The sequence below is a fragment of the Mesoplodon densirostris genome, chromosome 6 (assembly GCF_025265405.1).
Source record: "Mesoplodon densirostris isolate mMesDen1 chromosome 6, mMesDen1 primary haplotype, whole genome shotgun sequence".
Taxonomy (NCBI): domain Eukaryota; kingdom Metazoa; phylum Chordata; class Mammalia; order Artiodactyla; family Ziphiidae; genus Mesoplodon; species Mesoplodon densirostris.
In genome coordinates, this window is record NC_082666.1 from 54316331 (window position 1) to 54333343 (window position 17013).

Below are 17013 nucleotides of genomic sequence, written 5' to 3' on the forward strand. Positions count from 1 at the left end.
TTCTTGGATTGGAAGAATCAATATTTTGAAAATGACTATGCTACCCAAAGCAATCTACAGAGTCAATGCAATCTCTATCAAATTACTAGTGGCATTTTTTACAGAACTAGAACAAACAATCGTAAAATTTGTATGGATAGCCAAAGCAGTCTCGAGGGAAAAAAACAGAGCTGGAGGAATCAGACTCCCTGACTTCAGACTATACTACAAAGTTACAGTAATCAAGAACAATATGGTAATGGCACAAAAACAGAAATATAGATCAACAGAACAGGATAGAAAGCCCAGAGATGAACCCATGCAACTATGGTCAACTAATCTATGACAAAGGAGGCAAGGATATAAAATGGAGAAAAGACAGTCTCTTCAATAAGTGGTGCTGGGAAAACTGGACAGCTACATGTAAAAGAATGAAATTAGAACACTCCCTAACACCATACACAAAAATAAACTCAAAATGGATTCAAGACCTAAATATAAGACCGGACACTATAAAACTCTTAGAAGAAAACATAGGAAGAACACTCTTTGACATAAATCACAGCAAGATCTTTTTTGATCCACCTCCTAGAGTAAGGGAAATAAAAACAAAATAAACAAATGGGACCTAATGAAACTTAAAAGCTTTTGCAAAACAAAGGAAACTATAAACAAGATGAAAAGACAAACCTCAGAATGGGAGGAAATATTTGCAAAGGAATCAACGGACAAAGGATTAATCTCCAAAATATATAAACAGCTCATGTAGCTCAATATTAAAAAAACAAACAAACCAATCCAAAAATGGGCAGAAGACCTAAATAGACATTTCTCCAAAGAAGACATACAGATGGCCAAGAAGCACATGAAAAGCTGCTCAACATCGCTAATTATTAGAGAAATGCAAATCAAAACTACAATGAGGTATCACCTTACACAGTTAGAATGGGCATCATCAGAAAATCTACAAACAACAAATGCTGGAGAGGGTTGGAGAAAAGGGAACCCTCTTGCACTTTTGGTGGGAATGTAAACTGACACAGACACTATGGAGAACAGTATGGAGGTTCCTTAAAAAACTAAAAATACCATATGACCCAGCAATCCCACTCCTGGGCATATACCCAAACAAAACCATAATTCAAAAAGACACAGGCACCCCAATGTTCATTGCAGCACTATTTACAATAACCAGGTCATGGAAGAAACCTAAATGCCCATCGACAGATGAATGGATAAAGAAGATGTGGTACATATATACAATGGAACATTGCTCAGCCATAAAAAGGAATGAAATTGGGTCATTTGTAGAGACGTGGATGGATCTAGAGACTATCATACAGAGTGAAATAAGTCAGAAAGAGAAAAACAAATATCGTGTATTAACACATATATGTGGAACGTACAAAAATGGTACAGATGAACCGGTTTGCAGGGCAGAAATAGAGACACAGATGTAGAGAACAAACGTATAGACACCAAGGGGGGAAGCGGCAGACGGTGGTGGTGGTGGGATGAATTGGGAGATTGAGATTGACATATATACACTAATATGTATAAAATAGATAATTAATAAGAACCTGCTGTATAAAAAATAAATTTAATAAAATTAAAAAAAAATTTTTTAAGAAGAAACTTGACATTTACATAAATTCTGTCAAAGGCAGCCTATCGGAACCTTTTTATTCAACCTTTTCGAAAGTTAATCAGGGGCTTCCCTTGTGGCACAGTGGTTAAGAATCCGCCTGCCAATGCAGGGGACAAGAGTTTGAGCCCTGGTCCGGGAAGGTCCCACATGCCGTGGAGCAACTAAAGCACATGCACAACTACTAAGCCTGCACTCTAGAGCCCGCGAGCCACTACTACTGAGCCCACGTGCAAAAACTACTGAAGCCCACGTGCCTAGAGCCCATGCTCCGCAGCAAGAGAAGCCACTGCAATGAGAAGCCCACGCACCACAACCAAAAGTAGCCCCGGGCTTCCCTGGTGGCGCAGTGGTTGAGAGTCCGCCTGCCGATGCAGGGGACACGGGTTCGTGCCCCGATCCCGGAAGATCCCACATGCCGCGGAGCGGCTGGGCCCGCGAGCCATGGCCGCGGAGCCTGTGTGTCCGGAGCCTGTGCTCTGCAACGGGAGAGGCCACAGCAGTGAGAGGCCCGCGTACAGCAAAAAAAAAAAAAAAAAAAAAAAAAGTAGCCCCCACTCGCTGCAACTAAAGAATGCCTGCGGGCAGCAATGAAGACCCAACGCAGCCAAAAATAAATAAATTAATGTATTTATTTTTAAAAAGTTAATCATATTAAAAGCAGCAAGGCAAAAACAACAAATAACACACAAGGGAATCCCCATCAGGATAACAGCTGATCTCTCAGCAGGAACTCTACAAGCCAGAAGGGAGTGGCAGGACATAATTAAAGTGATGAAGGAGAAAAACCTGCAACCAAGATTACTCTACCCAGCAAGGATCTCATTCAGATTTGATGGAGAAATTAAAACGTTTACAGACAAGCAAAAGCTGAGAGAGTTCAGCACCACCAAACCAGCTTTACAACAAATGCTAAAGGAACTTCTCTAGGCAAGAAACACAACAGAAGTAAAAGACCTACAATAACAAACCCAAAACAATTAAGAAAATGGGAACAGGAACATACATATCGATAATTACCTTAAATGTAAATGGAATAAATGCTCCCACCAAAAGATACAGACTGGCTGAATGGATACAAAAACAAGACCCATATATATGCTGTCTACAAGAGACCCACTTCAGACCTAGAGACACATACAGACTGAAAGTAAGGGGATGGAAAAAGATATTCCATGCAAATGGAAACCAAAAGAAAGCTGGAGTAGCAATTCTCATATCAGACAAAATAGACTTTAAAATAAAGACTACTAGAAGAGACAAAGAAGGACACTACATAATGATCAAGGGATCGATCCAAGAAGAAGATATAACAATTGTAAATATTTATGCACCAAACATAGGAGCACCTCAATACATAAGGCAAATACTAACAGCCATAAAAGGAGAAATCGACAGTAACACACTCATAGTAGGGGACTTTAACACCCCACTTTCACCAATGGACAGATCATCCAAAATGAAAATAAATAAGGAAACACAAGCTTTAAATGATACATTAAACAAGATGGACTTAATTGATATTTAGAGGACATTTCATCCAAAAACAACAGAATACACATTTTTCTCAAGTGCTCATGGAACATTCTCCAGGATAGATCATATCTTGGGTCACAAATCAAGCCTTGGTAAATGTAAGAAAATTGAAATTGTATCAAGTATCTTTTCCGACCACAATGCTATGAGACTAGATATCAATTACAGGAAAAGATCTGTAAAAAATACAAACACATGGAGGCTAAACAATACACTATTTAATAACGAAGTGATGACTGAAGAAATCAAAGAGGAAATTAAAAAATACCTAGAAACAAATGACAATGGAGACACGACGACCCAAAACCTATGGGATGCAGCAAAAGCAATTCTAAGAGGGAAGTTTATAGCAATACAATCCCACCTTAAGAAACAGGAAACATCTCGAATTAACAACCTAACCTTGCACCTAAAGCAATTAGAGAAAGAAGAACAAAAACATCCCAAAGTTAGCAGAAGGAAAGAAATCATAAAAATCAGATCAGAAATAAATGAAAAAGAAATGAAGGAAACGATAGCAAAGATCAATAAAACTAAAAGCTGGTTCTTAAAGAAGATAAACAAAATTGATAAACCATTAACCAGACTCATCAAGAAAAAAAGGGAGAGGGCCTCCCTGGTGGCGCAAGTGGTTGAGAGTCCGCCTGCCGATGCAGGGGATACGGGTTCGTGCCCCGGTCTGGGAGGATCCCATATGCCGCGGAGCGGCTGGGCCCGTGAGCCATGGCCGCTGAGCCTGCGCGTCCGGAGCCTGCGCGTCCGGAGCCTGTGCTCCGCAGCGGGGGAGGCCACAACAGTGAGGGGCCCGCATACCGAAAAAAAAAAAGAAAAAAAGGGAGAAGACTCAAATCAATAGAATTAGAAATGAAAAAGGAGAAGTAACAACTGACACTGCAGAAATACAAAAGATCATGAGAGATTACTACAAGCAACTCTATGCCAATAAAATGGACAACCTGGAAGAAATGGACAAATTCTTAGAAATGCACAACCTGCCAAGACTGAATCAGGAAGAAATAGAAAATATGAACAGACCAATCACAAGCACTGAAATTGAAACTGTGATAAAAAATCTTCCAACAAACAAAAGCCCAGGACCAGATGGCTTCACAGGCGAATTCTATCAAGCATTTAGAGAAGAGCTAACACCTATCCTTCTGAAACTCTTCCAAAATATAGCAGAGGGAGGAACACTCCCAAACTCATTCTACGAGGCCACCATCACCTTGATACCAAAACCAGACAAGGATGTCACAAAGAAAGAAAACTACAGGCCAATATCACTGATGAACATAGATGCAAAAATCCTCAACAAAATCCTAGCAAACAGAATCCAACAGCACATTAAAAGGATCATACACCATGATCAAGTGGGGTTTATTCCAGGAATGCAGGGATTCTTCAATATACGCAAATCAATCAACGTGATACACCATATTAACAAATTGAAGGAGAAAAACCATATGATCATCTCAATAGATGCAGAGAAAGCTTTTGACAAAATTCAACACCCATTTATGATAAAAACCCTGCTGAAAGTAGGCATAGAGGGAACTTTCCTCAACATAATAAAGGCCATATATGACAAACCCACAGCCAGCATCGTCCTCAATGGTGAAAAACTGAAACCATTTCCACTAAGATCAGGAAGAAGACAAGGTTGCCCACTCTCACCACTCTTATTCAACCTAGTTTTGGAAGTTTTAGCCACAGCAATCAGAGAAGAAAAGGAAATAAAAGGAATCCAAATTGGAAAAGAAGAAGTAAAGCTGTCACTGTTTGCAGATGACATGATACTATACATAGAGAATCCTAAAGATGCTACCAGAAAACTACTAGAGCTAATCAATGAATTTGGTAAAGTAGCAGGATACAAAATTAATGCACAGAAATCTCTGGCATTCCGATATACTAATGATGAAAAATCTGAAAGTGAAATCAAGAAAACACTCCCATTTACCATTGCAACAAAAAGAATAAAGTATCTAGGAATAAACCTACCTAAAGAGACAAAAGACCTGTATGTAGAAAATTATAAGACACTGATGAAAGAAATTAAAGATGATACAAATAGATGGAGAGATGTACCATGTTCTTGGATTGGAAGAATCAACACTGTGAAAATGACTCTACTACCCAAAGCAATCTACAGATTCAATGCAATCCCTATCAAACTACCACTGGCATTTTTCACAGAACTAGAACAAAAAATTTCACAATTTGTATGGAAACACAAAAGACCCCGAATAGACAAAGCAATCTTGAGAACGAAAAATGGAGCTGGAGGAATCAGGCTCCCTGACTTCAGACTATACTACAAAGCTACAGTAATCAAGACAGTATGGTACTGGCACAAAAACAGAAAGATAGATCAATGGAACAGGATAGAAAGCCCAGAGTTAAACCCACGGACATATGGTCACCTTATCTTTGATAAAGGAGGCAGGAATGTACAGTGGAGAAAGGACAGTCTCTTCAATAAGTGGTGCTGGGAAAACTGGATAGGGACATGTAAAAGTATGAGATTAGATCACTCCCTAACACCATACACAAAAATAAGCTCAAAATGGATTAAAGACCTAAATGTAAGGCCAGACACTATCAAACTCTTAGAGGAAAACATAGGCAGAACACTCTATGACATAAATCACAGCAAGATCCTTTTTGACCCACCTCCTAGAGTAATGGAAATAAAGACAAAAATACACACATGGGACCTAATGAAACTTAAAAGCTTTTGCACAGCAAAGGAAACCATAAACAAGACCAAAAGACAACCCTCAGAATGGGAGAAAATATTTGTAAATGAAGCAACTGACAAAGGATTAATCTCCAAAATTTATAAGCAGCTCATGCAGCTCAATAACAAAAAAACAAACAACCCAATCCAAAAATGGGCAGAAGACCTAAATAGACATTTCTCCACAGAAGATATACAGACAGCCAACAAACACATGAAAGGATGCTCAACATCTTTACTCATTAGAGAAATGCAAATCAAAACTACAATGAGATATCATCTCACACCAGTCAGAATGGCCATCATCAAAAAATCTAGAAACAATAAATGCTGGAGAGGGTGTGGAAAAAAGGGAACACTCTTGCACTGCTGGTGGGAATGTGAATTGGTACAGCCACTATGGAGAACGGTATGGAGGTTCCTTAAAAAACTACAAATAGAACTACCATATGTCCCAGCAATCCCACTACTGGGCATATACCCTGAGAAAACCATAATTCAAAAAGAGACATGTACCAAAATGTTCATAGCAGCCCTATTTACAATAGCCCGGAGATGGAAACAACCTAAGTGTCCATCATCGGATGAATGGATAAAGAAGATGTGGCACGTATATACAATGGAATATTACTCAGCCATAAAAAGAAATGAAATTGAGCTATTTGCAATGAGGTGGATAGACCTAGAGTCTGTCATACAGAGTGAAGTAAGTCAGAAAGAGAAAGACAAATACTGTATGCTGACACATATATATGGAATTTAAGAAAAAAAAATGTCATGAAGAACATAGGGGTAAGACAGGAATAAAGACACAGACCTACTAGAGAATGGACTTGAGGATATGGGGAGGGGGAAGGGTAAGCTGTAACAAAGTGAAAGAGCGGCATGGACATATATACACTACCAAACGTAAGGTAGGTAGCTAGTGGGAAGCAGCCGCATAGCACAGGGAGATCAGCTCAGTGCTTTGTGACCGCCTGGAGGGGTGGGATAGGGAGGGTGGGAGGGAGACGCAAAAGGGAGGGGATATGGAAACATATGTATATGTATAACTGATTAAATTTGTTATAAAGCAAAAAATTTTTTAAAAAATTCAAACAAAAAATTAATACTAAACTTTCTTTGGGTTATTTGTATGGAAATATGTTAATATAAATGTTTCAGACATTACATGAATTTCATAAAAATCTTATATGTTCTGGTATAATGTTATAAGTCATAATTTTAATTATTACTTTAAAATGTATATCTCAGAAATAACTAAATTTCCTTGTCAATTGCATTATTATTAACTTTCATCAAATCTTTAACCATGGTCATTTTTAAGTCTTTTGTCATTTATAGACAGTTCTGGGTGTATTCTGATGTTTTTGCAAAAATGTTCCTGTAAAAGAGTTTCATCTTCACAGAATTCAAAAGACTCTGACAAGTACTCGTTTCTGGTAACTGACTATACTGCTGAACTGAATGAATAAGCATTTTCAGAACTCTAATGGAAAACTGATAAATTCATAAAAGTGCTAACAAAAGATAAAGATAAAAAAATTAATTACATGGGACTGAGTGAACTGATGAGGATAATTATAATTTTTGTGACTTTGTTTGAATTAAAAAAAAACTGTGATGTAAATCTATGTAAAAAGAACTTAATGTAAAACAATGCCACTCTTCTCATATATTTTCTCTTGTTTTGGAAAATATAGATATTTTCTGTTAAAAAAAAAAGTTAATCAGATAGGCAATTATTCTGTGTCTTCTCTGCATACTCAAATTAAAGTCATGCTATACTAAAATACAGTAGATTATTAATTCCTTTTCATATTCATTATCTTCATGAAATTTGAAGTAGGCTCAGAGCAAACCCCAAACAGAAAGGGCTGATACTTGGTAAAACTTTCAGCCACCACCTACCAAGACAATTTGCAATGGGTTAGCAGACATTTCTAGTCTGGCTTATGAAGAACTTAACTAGTTTCTTCTCCCTCATCTTGACCATCTCCAGTCCTCCAAAATGATGCCAAAGTAATCTTTCTGAGACAAAATAAAATTATGCCACTCTTTTAAGTCTTTTCAGGGCTCCTAATGTCTCACATGATAAAGTTTAAACTCATAAGCAAAGTATGAAAGATTCTCTGCCTACTGATCTCTGTCTACCTCCAGTACTTTGTGCTCCAGACCCAAAGCTACTCACTCTTCCCAAACAGGGTGTTATTTCATGTGTGTACATTACTGCTTCCTCTACCTTCAATGGTCTCTTCCCATCATCCCTGCTATCCAGTGAACTTCAACTCATCTTTCAAAGCCAAATTCAAACGTCTTCGTCTGTGAGCTTGTTTTCTTTTTTTCCCCTGTATTACACTTAAACATACTTTTATTAGAGCCCACTATTCTATAATTTCATGTCATGTTATTCTTTCACTCTTCTGGCCTAGCACAGGGCTAATTAAACTCCCTTAGTTTCCTTAATGTATCTGAGAATAGAGCAATTTAAAGAGAAGTATATTTGACCATCTTCTGTGTAGGATCTTAGACAAGGTCAAACATCTCTGACATAACATCCCAGAAGATCCATTAGATAATTATGGTCATCTTTTAAATTGCAGATTATGTAATCAGTATATTTGAGAAACAATGGTGGCTTATTCCAACGTGCCCCTGGATGTTACTATAGGTTTTCATACATCAGTCTAAAATTCAGACTTTTTAAAATGCCCTCTTTACTCTGGCCTACTCCACAGCCCCTTGTACTGAAGAACAAATAATATATCCCAACAGTACTGAAAACCATCGATTTACTACTACTTCTTACTACTATTTATGGCTTACTACTACTGTGTGCTCCTAGTATTTGATTATGCCAAACTATGTGTAATGCAAATGCCCCCTTGGCTGCAGGAACTCCTATTTGTATGATTCTGACCTTCACTTTCCTGCTCTAAAAAGTATTCCCAGGTATTCTTAGAGGTACCCAGAGAATATCAAACACAAGCTCATAAATAAATATGCTCCCACCAGTCTGAACTTATGCCTGCTGGAATTATTGTTAGGAAAGTATCTCCTGCCATATCTGAGATACTGCAACACTCAAGATATGAAAGCTACTCAGTTATTCGGCTGCAAAGTGGAAGAATGTTGCTCTTTCCCTTGGGTTTCTCTTTGTTGGAGGAGGCTGCAATGCAGTGCTACTTGTCTTACAGCAACTTCAATATTGACCTCCAATCCCACTGCTTTCTTTGGGATTCATATACAACTCCAGGCGGGGGTGGGCTTAGGGAACTAATGTGAATGGGAGGCACTATGCTACACTTGCCTCTCTCCTCCAATTGCAAAGGCTTTCACTTTCCTTCAAACTTACCTCCTCTCAGCATGAAACTTTTCTAAAGGCTCTGAGGTCCTCACACAATAGTTTTCTACCAGACTCACCCCACATATCTGCCAGGCCTACCCAGGCAAGTCTAATTCTTACTTAGACTCAAGCTGCACTACTAGCCAAATACATAAAATTCCATTCCTGGAACATACTAGATGTTCAATAACTCTGTATCAAATAAATTAAGAGTGAAGTCAGGGCTTCCCTGGTGGCGCAGTGGTTGGGGGTCCGCCTGCCGATGCGGGGGACGCGGGTTTGTGCCCCGGTCCGGGAGGATCCCACGTGCCGCGGGGCAGCTGGGCCCGTGAGCCATGACCGCTGAGCCTGCGCGTCTGTGCGTCCGGAGCCTGTGCTCCACAGCAGGAGAGGCCACAGCAGTGAGAGGCCCGCGTACCGCAAAAAAAAAAAAAAAAAAAAAAATGAAGTCAAATTGGTACATAACTCATTAACTCAATCAACAGGCTCCAGCTCTTGATTTCTTCCTTACAGCATTGGTCCTTGGGTATTTCATTCTTTTCTTGATGACCTCCAAAGTCATCCCCTCTGTCATTGCTGGAAAATGTTCTCTCCACAGGCACACAGTGTCTGTAGCAGTACTGTATTTCTACTATTCCTGTTAAACGCCACTTCAAGGTGGTCTATGACTCTCAATTCATGAGATTTGGATGCGGCCAACCACAACCTCTAGCTTTATGGATGTGTACATGATTCATGCTTTGCTAATGTGAACCATAACCACCGAGAGGTGATTCATAGTCTTTTTTTCAGAGTGCACCCCAATGGATCTCAGTACTCTGAACTATGGCTGAGACTACTGCGAAAGAGACAGTCTATTTCAAAAGGAGTTGCTAAGCTGAAAGTATATAAGCCTAGAATTACTGCTGACTTCTTTTTCCAAGACTTGAGGAAAGCCTGCCTGAGAAATAAAAATCGAAAAACGAACCTGAAAGATGGAGAGACACTGATTCCCGGCAGCACCATTTGAGGCCTTTATTCAGTTGTACTTACAGTCAGCATTATCCCCCCAAATTTTTCAGTTGTATAAGTTAATAAATTCCCTTTTTTAATGAATCCAATTTGAGTTCAGTTTTGTCACTTGCAATAAAAACGCACCACCAATATGACAAAAAAATTATTGCTCAAGTTTTCTGAATTCTTTGAAAAATATTCTAATTAATGCCTTCCCCCTAGAATCAACATTCTGGGTTCTGTTCAACACTATTAATCATATTCATTATTCAGGCCACAAGTCAAAAAAAATTCCATATTAGTATATATTTTTAAAATCCAGCAAGTCTAAAATACAATGTGATCATGACTACTTCTGCTCCATGGTGGCAGACTACACTTTCCAAAATTGACCACAGCAATATTTCTGGTTCCACATGTGCTTCAAGCACTTTTTCACTCCCCTTGAAGAGACGGATCCTATTTCCCCACCCCAACACACTGGGCTGCATTTTGTGAATGCCAGCATGAATAGAGGCAGAAGTGATAATGCATGACTTTCAAAGCTAGGCCATAAACAGCAATATAGCTTGCTTTCTCTTTCTCTCTCTCTCTCTCCCCGCCCCTCTCTTCTCTGACTCTACCTCTTCTTTCGTCTTTATCCTTAGAATCCAACAACCACTTTGTGAGGAAAGATCCAGCCTCCTATATGGGTATTCTGACCAACAATCCCAACTAGACCCCCCTGGCATCAACCATGTGAGTGAATAAGCCTTGAAATTACTGCAGCCTCTACTCCTAATTCTTCCAGCTGAGGCTCCAGACATTTCAGAGCAGAGATAAGCCGTCCCAATATGCCCTATCTAAATTCCTGACTCATGAGAGAAAATAATTATTGTTGTTTCAAGTCACTACATTTTGGGATAATTTTTTTAAACAGCAGTAGGTAAGTAATATATCCATTCCTATCATAACTGTCATGATTTTCATGAGACCTACTCTTTATAACTATATTGGCTACCCCATATTTTAAGGCACTTAACTCAGCCCTCAATCTTTCAACTTTCACTTTAAGACTCCTTCTACTTTTTCCTTCCATGGACCTCATACTATGAAAGTTTATCTACTTAATAAGCTATAATATATACACATCAATATGCTTTTATTTTTCCCATTAATCTAAGTTAATACTTGTTATCTTAATGACTAATTGACGGGTAAAATGAAGTTTTTAACCACTCAATATACTTTTGGAACATATCAACAGTAATCTTTGAAAAGTTGTCTAATGTGAACCAGCAGTAAGAAAGTATTGTCAAACAGACATTGACTGGCATACTATACTTTTATTTTGCCTACACACCCACAATTTGTCCCACCTTTTTGACCAAATGGTTAGTCGGCTCAGACAAACGATTAATAACCTAGCTTTTAAAAATCAAGTGGGGGGGCTTCCCTGGTGGCACAGTGGTTGAGAGTCCACCTGCCGATGCAGGGGACACAGGTTCGTGCCCCGGTCCGGGAAGATCCCACATGCCGCAGAGTGGCTGAGCCCGTGAGCCATGGCCACTGAGCCTGCGTGTCCAGAGCCTGTGCTCCACAATGGGAGAGGCCACAACAGTGAGAGGCCCATGTACCGCAAAATAAATAAATAAATAAATATAAATAAATAAATATAAATCAAATGGTTTTCTTTTCCTGGATTGAGCAGTTGTTTAAATAACTAATCTAGTCAAAATTGTCAATAGAGCATGAGTCTTTCAATTTCATTCTCCACTTGCCCTTTCCACGATCTCTTTTCCCTGAAAGTGTTTTTACATTCAGTTCAGTTCAGTGAATAATTATGTAATGATGGGAAAGGTGCTGAGGATACAGAAAAATATAAGCCAGCCAAGGTCCCTGCCTCAGGGAGCTTATAGTTTACAGGGTGATACAGATAAGGAAAGGCTATCCCAAAGGACAAAGGAAAACTATGTTGGCAGACCACACAGATGATCATAATAACTCTTCCCATCCTGTATCACTCCCATTTATAATGTGACTTTGCCAATTCTCACATGGATTTACCCATGTGACTTCCTTTAGCCCCCGGGAATATATGCAAACATAATACCACAAGCAGAGAACTGAAAGTGCTTACACCCTCTCCTAGCTGTGGTTTCAACTCTGAAACCTCTGTGTGAATGAGCCCAAGCTAGTCTACTGGAGAGGCCACATAGAGAAGAATCAAAGATTTGACAACCTGCCAAACACCAGACATGTGAGTAAGGTCCTTAGACCATTCAGCCCCATTTGAGCTGACAGATGACTTGGGTTGCATGAGTGACCCCAGGCAAGACAAAAAAAACAAAAAAAAAACAAAAACAGTACTACCCAATTTAGCCCAGCTCAAACTACTGATCTACATGATTATAAGTGAACAAATGTTTGTTGTTTTAAACCACTAGGATTTGGGGTGGTTTGTTCTGCAGTAACAATTAATAGAGCCACCAAATTCAGACCCAGGTTGAACCGATAGACAGGGGTCAAAAAGAAATGGCTTCTTAAAACCTATGCACTAAAGAAAGAGAAAATAAATGACAGGACATAGGCATCAAGGGAACTTACATTCTGAAAGAGAAGAGAAACAGCCACTATTACAACAACAGCGGATTTTGATCACTGCCATGATTCCAGGAGGATAAAGCAGGAGGATGTGGTAACCAGCCTCTAAAATAACCCCTTATGATCCTTGCCCCTTATGACCCTATGTGACCCCAACAGAATACGGTAGAAATGACAGGGTGTAACTTCTGAGGCCAAGCCAAGGTATTGCAGCTTCTGTCTTTTGATTTCTTGGATCACTCACTCTGATAGAAGTCAGCCACAATGCCATGAGGATACTCAAGCAGTCTCATAGAAAGGCCCATGTAGAGGGGAACTGAGGCCTCCAACCCACAACCAGCACCAAATGGCCAGTCATGTGAGGGAGCCACCTTGTAAGTGGATCCTCCAGCCTCAGTCAATCCCTCAAAGGCCTGTAGCCCCAACCAACATCTGACTACAGCCTCATGAAAATCCCTGAGCCAGAACCTCCCAGGTAAGCCACAGAAAACTTGACCCACAGAAACCATAAGGAATAGTAAATAAGTATTACTATTATAAGCCACTAAGTTGTGAGGTGATTTTTTACGCAGCCATAGTAACTAACACAAGGAACCTGACCATTACACTGGCAAATCCTGAGGCAAGGGAGTATATACAGCAACTACTCCCCTGTTCATCATAACCCTGCCTCAATTCTCCAGACAATATGATCATAGATCACTCTCCAGGAAATCCTCCAGGAAAGCTGGTATTCCTATTAACTCAACAAATAGAAACTAGTTAAATGAATTATTTTTCAAATGATTTTAATAACCAAGTCTAAAACACAATGTCTTTTTTTCACTTATGAATAATTCAGAAAGTGTCAAGTAAGTAGTTGGGGAAGACAGCATAAAGTAGAGAAGTTCTGGGACTTACATCTTCAACAATATTGTCATGTCATTATAAGTCATTTCTGTTCTTTCCTACTGCTTAAAAGCTCTACATCTTAGAAGTAGTGTATATTGGTAGAGTCTCTAAGGAAAATAAAATTCTGATAACAATGCTAATCATTATGTGATATGATGAAATATCTTTCCCTGGAGTTTTTGAAAATCAAATAGGTTAATACCTATCTGAGAAAAGGGAAGATCTTTCTGAGGGCAGGGAATATAGTGGGGGACCTTTCAAGGTTGGCCTCAGTCCAATAATTTTCCATAGAGTTTCCTGTCATACGATTCCTAACCCTCAAATTTATCATCCTTGGCAAGGCAGTAAAGGACAAAGGATAGGCCCTGGAGAACCACACAGTTGTATCCTACATCTAGCTTTGCAACTTTGTCTTAGCTCTGCCATTGTACTAGATTACAGGATCTAGGTTACTAAGCCTGTACCTCAAGTTTTCTCAGCTGTAAATAGGACAATAATAGAGAAGAAATGCTCCTAATGAGCATCATTATGTAATCATAAAATGATGAGCACATACTTTTTTATTTTAATCTGACACGTATAAATACCCACTCATTGACCAATCTTTTGATTTAGAACCAAGCTCTTTTCTTTGAGAGCTTGGAATTTCTTTAAAGTGAATTGAAAATTTAAGCACAATTGCAAAGCAACTGTTAGTGAAGAATTTTTCGGTATTTTATTATACTGGAAATTCTTTACAATGGCATCACTCACACCTAATTTAGGTAAAAAAATTTTTCAGCTTGCCTTTATTAAGACTTTCCATCTAGTTTGGTTTTCATGGGACTAATAATTATATTTCTACATTCATATTTCACTGGTTTATATAGTCATTAAAATAACTATATAACTACATAACATGGTCAATTGGCATAAACAGGTTTGGAAACCATGCAACTGTAAACACATTACTAAACAACTGGGAGCAGAAATGTGCAAGCATACTAGAAAGTAGCCCATTAATCATGAGTACTGAAGATGAAGTGAGTACCAGTCTGTACGTTTTACGGAAGTGATGAAGAACATCAGTTACTTTGCTAGGGTGTTTGAAGGTAGATCTATTGAGAGAGTTTCTACCATATCTAGTGTTGTCTTAAGGGTCAGAAAACCCTGAGTTTGCTTGTCCCCTCTGCCTCTTGATAGCAGTGTATCTTTGGTCAGATGCAATATCTCTGAATTTCAGCATTCTTACTAATATAGTACGGATAATAATAATACCTGGAAAAGTTATTTAGAACTTGTGCCTTGGAGTCAGAGCACCCTGGGTTCCAGTCTATGTCTTCCATTTACCAGGTGTATGACCTTGCAAGTTATTTAATCTCTCTAAACTTCAGTTTTCTCACTTATAAAATGACAAAAAGAATTGTGCCAACACTCTAGAGTTGCTTTGAGGATTTAATGAGAAAACATATACAAAGCAATAAACTCAGCAACTGGTAATTTGTAAACACTAAATAAATATTAGTTGCTGTTGCTTTTGCTAGAATTGGGAAAATTAAATTAGGCATGGATTTAAAGTACCTCATCAAGTTTCTAGCCCATAGTAGCCACTCAATAACTGGTGGTTATTAATATTAAATTAATATTAATAAATGTTAATTTGATAATAGTTGAAGAGTAACTATTATTATCATTCTTTTCATGGATGATATATCATAGAAGCTTGGTAACTTATTAAGGACACAAATTTAGCCTTAGAAATAACCTCTACGTTTGGAATACCAATTAAAGACTATTTTATGCTGTAAGCTAGCTAGAGAATTCATTTTACCACAAAGAAAAAAGTCACTGTCTTAGCAATTGAAAGACACACTTCATCCTGAAAGCCATACATGACAATACTTAGCCCAGAAAGAATTTTAAGGCCATGAGTGTATCTCAATACCCTTAATAGAAAAAAACTGAGTTTGCTTTAAATTATCAAAAAAATATTTTAGGATTCTATGTATAAATCTAATACATTTCACTGGTACATTATACTATCATCATTATTTGCAACAGAGCTAATAGTGCCTATCTATTGCCAGCTTATTTGCAAAGAGAAACTACTACTCTAATGTTCTTTCTAAAATACACAGTCCTATAAAATGGCTAATAAACATTTTGTTAAACTACTTTTGAAAACAGCAATATAAAAAACTCTCTACATCCCTTGTGCTTAAGGTATTTACAGTAACGCCACAAATGCTCATCCACCTGCACTCACACAACACCACACTAAACAAAGAAAGGAAAAGGAGTGTCTCGTCTGAATGCTTCCGGTGGGGTTAATAGAGCCTTTTTAGGGGTCCAGTGTATTTAGACAATGGCATCTTCTTGGCCTCAACTTTCAACAATAACCCCTAAAACAGAAAAGGAATCTAAACTGTCTCTAATTCTCTGGCCAGAGCTGGGAATGCTCATCCACATGTAAACCATTCACGTTGCAGTTCTCTGCTAAGTATAAGATTGATCCATCTGTGTAACTTGTCTTATTATTTCTCACAAATTGCTTACATTCAAATTAGCCAAATAGACACTATTCCTAAAACCATTAGGCACTGAAAATAAAATATGTAACTAAGGTCTACCCTCCCCACCCATGTTTCCACTGTGAAAGCACTCCCCAGCGTTTGGTGAAATTGTTGCTTTTAAGTTTGCTTTCTGAAGAAGGATTTGGTGACTCCTGACCCTCGAGGGTTGTTCTTTGACCCATCACTTTTCTCCACCATCTGGCATGTTTACTTGAAGCAAACGCCTTGGGTCAGAGGGCAGAGCAGACATGTGGAGGGACAGCTTTGTCATAAAAGCAATAAAGAATGAGTAGGTGCCTCAGAATATAGCACTGTGCATTTTGTCAGCTGCTGGGCAGAATGAGGTAAGGTTAGTCATATGGCTCAAAACAAAATAAACAGTCAGTTAGCACATAGCCCAGAAGACGGGTAAAATGCAAGATGCTTAAGTTCAAAATCTGAGTGCTGCTTCCTTTTCCATTTCTGGGAGTTACTTTGTATGCTTTACTGGGCACATTACTAAACAATATGTTATACCAGACACAAGAGGGAAAGCGGTTTATAGGCTAAATTAACCAGATTGATTATTCAGGAAGAGTGTTGATAGTCCAATAATCCCCAAGCAACAAAACTAGAGATAGACAGAATAGAGGAAGAGACTAAAGATCAGGTAATCAATTTTTTCATATCCAGGGCCCATGTTATAATGAGATAATAATGATGATTTTATTTTTGATAAATTGAAGCTTTTTTGAAAAGTACAATTCAG